The sequence below is a fragment of the Corvus brachyrhynchos genome, unplaced genomic scaffold (genome assembly GCF_000691975.1).
Source record: "Corvus brachyrhynchos isolate BGI_N302 unplaced genomic scaffold, ASM69197v1 scaffold42, whole genome shotgun sequence".
NCBI lineage: Eukaryota > Metazoa > Chordata > Aves > Passeriformes > Corvidae > Corvus > Corvus brachyrhynchos.
In genome coordinates, this window is record NW_008237242.1 from 66,016 (window position 1) to 73,529 (window position 7,514).

General features: G+C 41.5%; 1 long non-coding RNA gene across 1 annotated transcript; it reads left to right on the forward strand.

Annotated features, from left to right (window-relative positions):
* Positions 1-51: 51 nt before the first annotated feature.
* Positions 52-5,638, forward strand: LOC108445657. Its single transcript, XR_001860604.1, has 2 exons — positions 52-2,590; positions 5,284-5,638. It is a non-coding gene; the product is annotated as an uncharacterized LOC108445657 (long non-coding RNA).
* The last annotated feature ends 1,876 nt before the right edge of the window (positions 5,639-7,514 follow it).

Below are 7,514 nucleotides of genomic sequence, written 5' to 3' on the forward strand. Positions count from 1 at the left end.
CGCCCTGGGGGGGGGGCCCCCGCGGCGCGCCAGCGTCTCCTCGCTGGTCTCACGCCCGTGGTCTCTGCTGAGGGGCAGGGGCAAGGCGCCTCGCAGCCCCGCACACGGCCTGGCAGAGGTTCCCCAGCCGCTGGGGAAATGTTCGAGGCACGCGGGAGTTTGACGCGTTTTCCACCACTTTCTGATGCGGTGGGAAAGGATGGCGGGGGTTTCGCCCCACCTGAAGCACCCGTAGCCCATGGCCCCTCGGGGTCAGCAGCCAGAGCCCAGTTTCCAGGCTGCCTCACAGAATCACAGCGTCAGTTAGGTTGGAAAAGACCTCTGCGATCACCGAATCCAGCCTGTGACTGAACATCAAAATGTCAGCTAAACCATGGTACCAAGAGCCACATCCAGTGTTTTCTTAAACACCTCCAGGGATGCTGACTCCACCACCTCCCTGGGCATCTAATCATCCTTCCTTGTGAAAAAATTCTTCCTGATGTCCAACCTAAGCATTCCTTGATGCCTAAGACTCCTCAGAGTGCCGATACCATTCTGTGTTTTAGCAGTGTGCTGGCACATTGGGGTTACTTCTGAATGTCCTCCCTTTGTATGGAAAGTTCTTAAATAGCCTTGGCATCTCCATTCTTAAGTGCATGCTACGTGCTTTCTGCCAAGAGTCTCCTCAGGTGGCCTCTGCTATGGTTGCTGCTGAGCCAAGACTCCACAGATGGGTGCCCATTTTGGTGCTGTCTCATGCTTGAGACCTGGGCTGGGTTCCTCATCTGCTTTGATAGCCTCCTGCTTAAAGTTGACTCTGCCATGGACTTATTATATACTTTCATGGAAACCTGTGCTTAATTGTGCTCATTCCCCTGCTCAGTTTTCCCAAGATGAATGGCTGTCACAGTTCAGCTGTGAGAACTGTGAACTCCAGACTCCAGAGCACAAAAATGCAAAAAAAGAGTTAAAGCTCCAAGGTATTCTAAACCAGCTAGAAATGTGGCTTCCCCCAGACAGATAACTCTGGAAACAGACCATATTTATAAAAGAGTCATAATTGATTTAGGAGTCATCATGTACTCTCTTTTAGATAATGGAAGGACACAGACTGTGCAAAAGACATGGAATATTTGTTATCCAACAGCACTTGCCAAGAGAAGATTTGTTAATTGCTAGGTATTTATTTCAATATTTATTTCAATATAGCTGTCTAGGTATTCTGCATATGAAATAGTAGTATTTCATCTGTTACAGTGACAAGTTTCCTGGTGCTCTTGCCATTAGGATTCTTAGTCTAGTCATACAGTGGGCACTAGGCTGTTTTGTGAGACTGGGTATTGTAGCCTGATAAGCTCTTTATCAGCACTTCCCTGAAATTAATTTAAAGCTAAGTGTGACCTGAAATTAATATAACATTTGTAATATTTAGCATCTAAAAAACACTTGACAATTTTTGCATATAAAATGCCACACAATTTGACTTTAATATTTTGAAATAAGTCAGTCAGTGAATAAGAAAGAATCTACACTAAATGAAATGAAAAGGAAAAAGATTGTAAAGTGAGGAGAACAGGCCAGGAGCATTGGAAAGAAGGTATGACAGTTCAAGGGCATATGTTTACAGAGTACTGGTTTAACATAATTGTTGAAGGCCATCAGAAAAATAGCCCTTCTGTGAGAGACATTTAACTATTTGCTTCCATTTTCAGTCATCTCTTTAGGTAGGTGTTCACTGGTAGGTGAATCTGATGAGAGGCAACTAGTATTTCATGCAGGATTCCATCTTGGCTTCTCCCTAAAAAAACTTAATTCCTGTTGCCCATAATTCTCTCAAGCCCTGGAAGTGAAGGAGAACTAAAAGCTTTAGGAACTCAAGAGAGTTTGTGGGAATGCATTTTACTTTGATTTTTTTTTTCTTTTTAAAAATTTTTTTTAATGACAAAAATTTGTAGATCCAAAAGTTGTACACAGTGGAGAAAGAGAGCTGTGGGAATGTGGTCTGAGACATCTATAACTCTCTGGGCTTTGTGCCAGCATGCACATACAGAGACGAAATGATTCACTGGGTGTAGTGTCAGAAAATACCCGGGGGGACAGTAAGGTTCCTGCTTCAGGGATGGTGTGGCTGTAGCTGACACAGTCACAGTGTCCAAAACACAGCACTGTACCAGCTACTAAGTAGAAAACTAGGTCTATCCCAGCTGAAAACAGGACACACGCACAGAGTCAAAATGTGAAGCCATGGCACAAGTCAAAAGCACTCTCCTGCTGTGAGTACATACCGAGGCCAGCTATTTTAAGTGAACAGAATTTATGGCACTGCATCTTGCCAGTGGTTTCCTGTTCCAAAGAGGCATAACCTGAGGTTTTGGAGTATTTTTTGAAAGTCAGTGCATTTTGGTTTTTTTGCTAACTCAACCTCAATCATAAAGAGAAAAAGAATACAGCACCACATCAGCTGTGTTCTTTTGGCAACAAAGTTATTGCAGTTCAGTGGGTGCAGCTCTGCACAGAACAGCCTGTACATTTATTGAAAGGTCACAGTCAAGAGACACAATCAAGCCTGGACTGACAAACCAGAAACAATATCCGGACTCTTTTAAATGTAAGTAGAATACCAGGACAGCCATAAAAGAAATGCATGTATTGCAATTTATATGTATGTAGAAATGTTTACAGAGAGACAGAAAAGCAGAGGTTCTGAGCAGCAGGGAACTAAAATACAAATTATATGATTTGGCATAGAGGAGTTGCTTCAAAATGAAGTCCGTGTGAAGACAGTCAGGAAATTTTGCTTTGCCAGGAATGAGAGTCTCCTGCCCAAAATTTAAAGATATAAAATTATATAATACACACTTCTCTGCTCTTCTAGTCAGCAGGGAGAGAAGATACTTCTGGAGGATAACACATCCCTTTCTGTCACATCCAAGGTGAAACACTATTCAGACCTGACTGTTAATAATCCAGGCACCTTAACAGTTTGCTTGGACTAGAAATGGCAAGAAGGTGGATCACACCTAGTGTGGTGGGCTTAGACTATGCTGTGATTCTGTGAAATTGTGACTATTGGCAGGGATATGAACTGAAAGAGAATGACTTTGAATCCCAAGGACCCCATGGAGTTTGCTGGGTAATTGCAATTGTTGATTTACAGCAGATTTATACAGAGGTTTGTGAGTACATTTTTTAAATTTTTCTTTTCTAATCTTTAATCTCATTCCCTGTTTCTCATCAGGGATGCAGCCTCTTAACACAGCTAACTATTGGTAATTGAGCCAGAGACATTGTTGGATCTCTCGACTTACATTTCATTATAGTCTTTACAGATTTTTGGGACTTCATAAGTTACTCTTGCAAAAAATATATTTATATATTTGCTGACATTCCACTTCTGGTTTGTCTGTGGGCAGACTCAAGTAACAGAATGAAGCAAACTCTAAAGTAGTCAGTGATTCTTTGACATGAAGTTTTTTTGTATGCTCACACTCAGATTCCGCGTGAGTCTTCAAACATGGATTGTTATTTATAATTGGTAAATTAATTCACAAAATTATAATTTTGTGCTTGAACTATGTGAGTTTAAAAGCTCGTTGGTCATACTATCCATATTAACCAAATAAAAGCATGTTTCTGGTGCAACAGGTCACTTTGAATTAACTTTTTATGAAAGTTCGTGCCAGAAAAATATGTTCTCAGTGGTCTGCCAGACCAGAATTTCTAGAATTCAATCTAGAAAGCAAATTATGAGAGGATGATGACCATGATTAAAGTTGGGTTGTTTTGGTTTTTTGTTTTGAGGGTAGGGGGGGAAGTGGTGTTGTTTGCTTGGGTTTTTTTAAATTAACACCTATCTCTATGTCCAAATAATACTTTCTGGAGGATATGTCTCAGTCCATGAATCATGGTATGACCATTGTGTTACCTGAGACTTTGTAATGAAAGCCTGTATACATTTCCTACTACACTCTTAAGAAAAGAATTGCCATGAAAATCTTCCCATGGTGGACACACACCAAGTCACACCAAGTTCACTCTCAGGATGCAAAAGGTAAGAGTTGTAAAATCCAGTTGAAAATGTGCTGTTAACAGTTACTGTCTGAATTTAGTCAAAAGAATGAGACTGTAGCCCTGAGCTCATAAAAAACCAAAGGGAGACCATAGCGGTTTCAGAAATTAGAACTGAGAAACTAAACTAATATGAAATATCCCTTTCCTGTTTTCTAGTTTCCTTCTGCTGATTCTCCAGAATTTTGTTTGAGAAAACATGCAATAAAAATAATTATTTGTAAAACAGAATTCAATTGCAAGAATGCAACATTTAAAAAATAATATAAAGTATACACATACTAGTAAATCTTTTTAATAAAGTTTGTTCTAGAGCTTTACTATTACTACTTTTTGCTTCAGTGTGTCAAATTTAAAAAAAAAAACCCTCTTACTACTACAAAAATATCCTGAGAAATAGTGCCCTGTTTCTGTATTTAGTGATACATTCAATATTTTAAAAATCTGCTTTAAGCTACAAAAATGCCTTTCATATTGAAAACAGAACACCATCTCCCTTGCCAAAACATTTCAAAGGAGCATACAGCTGGTTCAGTCACTGTTGTAATTATAATAAATCTTTTGTTTGTGTATGAGGTCTGTAAAGGGAGTGAAAAATTATAGGAATTTTTTGGAGTAAATTGTAGGAAAATTACCATTTTCAGCAAATGTTTATTTGGCATATTTATCTGAAACATTTTTTTAATGCTATTTGAGAAACACCTGCAGGACACTGACACAATATAGTCAAAACCAATGGGGACTTTCTGTTGGTGGTCTGAACTGGTGCTTTTTTAAGTTTACTGTACTGATTGATGCTGCCTGCAGGCAAACTAGCAATCTCAGCCCCATGGATTATTTTAGCATGGTACTATATATACACAAAAAAAGCCTCTGCCTGATTTGTTCGGGATTAACAGAATACACAAAGCAGCCATTTTTTCACCGTTATCACTAGAATTATGTCATGGAAGCCTCTGCCTGTCAAGTTTGCTACAGTTTTCAGAAAGTTTGAGTAAGTAACACCAATTGCACTGACACTTGGATAAAAAGAGTCCGGGAAGTTACATGTTAGCAACAAGTCTTTGGCCTCATGGATGGAATGAATAGAGAAAAAACAGAAGACAGTATCTTCCAGAACAATAACCCTTGTTACTGTATCTGATGTGTTTTGCAATCCTTTTTGAAAGCTGATGGAAGTGTTTGTTCTGACAGTGTGTTAATAAATCATTATTTCTTTTATTATTTATCTAGGTGTTACAAGTTCCCTTACCTGCCTCTGAAACTTCTCTGAGATGGAGAATGACAAAAGAAAAACCACCCAAGACTAAAAAGGAGTTTTTCTGGGAGTCAAAACATGAGCAAAAACCTTGGAGTATCATTTCACACCTGCAGCCCTGAGTTCAAAATCCACTACCAGTGTTCCCAGGAGGTACCTGAGTTCACACTCCATTGCTTTTTCTGGGTGGCTAACAGAAAAAGCAACATAACATTGGACATTATTTCCCTCCTCTTACCCTTTCTGAATCATTATTACTGTTCAGTCTCAGCAATGTATCATCAAGATGTGCAAAGCAGAAAAAATGGTAGAAGAAATTATTCTATGCAAGACATGTTTGATGCAATTTTTCCAGTGACGTATTTAAAATTGGATGTGAAGATAGCAATGTGATGAGAATAGGTCAGAATTCAATCTAGAAAAATCCACTTCTGCCCTATCAATCTTACTAATAATTTACCAAGTGAACCTGTCATAGTCTCTGCATGGCTCAAGTACAGCTTATTTTTTCCTTGTGGGCAAATACTAGCAGGACTAAGAGAAGAGAGAAAATTGAACAAGAGCTTGCTTATTTCAAATATTTTACTAACCTTGGTTTTGGGTAAGTGCTGATTCTAGTGCTAAGGCAGCCATTGCTGCTTTGGGCTGGGGTCCACCTCACCCTCTTCACTCTTTACAAAACCTCTGCAAGTCTGTTTGAAACTCAGTATTTTCTCATTGCTCGTTTATATGATGGTTCTGCTGCTGGTGTTAGGTATCAGTGGCTTTCTCTTCTGCATGTACTGTTTTACAGTTGACCAGGCAACACTGGTGGGACTAATGGGGTTGTTATATTTCACCACAAGGATGATTTCCTCTGGTTGAGAGAATTTGAAAAACTGTTGCTATTCAGCAGGCTAAGAGATGCAGCTTAATGTCATGTATTGAAAATGCCACCCCAATGCAGCCATAGTCGGTGATTAAGAGGTATGGAAGCCTAGGAAAAAAATCCATAATTTGGAAAAAGTGTGAAAATATGCTGGATTTGGTTGGGGTGAAGTTATTTTTCTTCAAAGTGGCTGGTATGGGGCTGTGTTTTGGATTTGTCCTGAGCAGTGATGATAACACAGAGATGTTTTAGTTACTGCTGAGCAGAGCTTACACAGAGCCAAGGTCGTTTCTGCTTCTCACACTGCCACACTGGCAGGGAAGCTGGGGGTGCTTGGGGGATTGGGGGAGGCACAGCTGGGAGAGGTGACCCCAACTGACCAAAGGGATGTTCCAGACCGTATGATACCGTGTTCAGTCTACAAAGTGGAGGGAAGAAGAGGAAAGGGGGCATGTTTGGCATGATGACATTTGTCTTATCAAGTCACTGTTACATGTGATGGGCCCTGCTCTCCTGGAGATGGCTGAACTCCTGCCTGCCCATGGGAAATGGGGAATTAACTCCTTATTTTGCTTTGCTTGCATGTGCAGCTCTTGCTTTCCCTAATAAACTGCCTTTATCTCAACCCTCGAGTTTTCCAGCTTTTACCCTTCCAATTTTCTGCCCAGTTATGCTGGTGGGGCAGTGAATGAGTGCTGGCTGGTTCTACAGGGTCCCTGCAGATACAAATCAAAGTGATGAGTGGACTGGTGATAACAAATGGCAGACACGACTGTCTTTGCAGGAAGTTCAGTGAGATAAATCAATGGAGAAATAATATACTTGTTAAATGTTCCGTAAATCTCCCCCAGATGGCTGATTCACAGTGCTTTACTTAGGTATATTCAGAATCTATTTGGTTTTCAAAATGCGCAGTTACCTTGATTTATTTAAAGGCAGAATACAAGAAGGAAAGCCTCGGTTCCTATTCCCATCGATTGCTCTCTGTTTCTGCTGCCAGCTTGGTAGGGAAGCGATTTTTGGGCCCCGCGCAAGACAGGGGGCCCCCCTGCGGGCGGGACCCCTCTGCCTCCGGGGAAGCGGCTGCTGCTGCTCTTGCCTTCGCCCACGCGCTGCACCGATAGCCGGGCTTTACAGCTCCCTTGTCCGTGCAGTTCGCTTTAAAATTAGGAAGAGACACCGTCTCCCGGCGTCCCAAAAGCAGGAGAGGCGTTCGTGGCTCGTGGGGGTTCGTGGGGAGTGCGGTCTTTCAGGGCACGGCGAAGCGCGGTCCGGCTCGGTACCGGGGTTTCTCAGGCGCGAAAGCGCAGGGGGGTTCGGGCTCACCCTGCGGGTCAG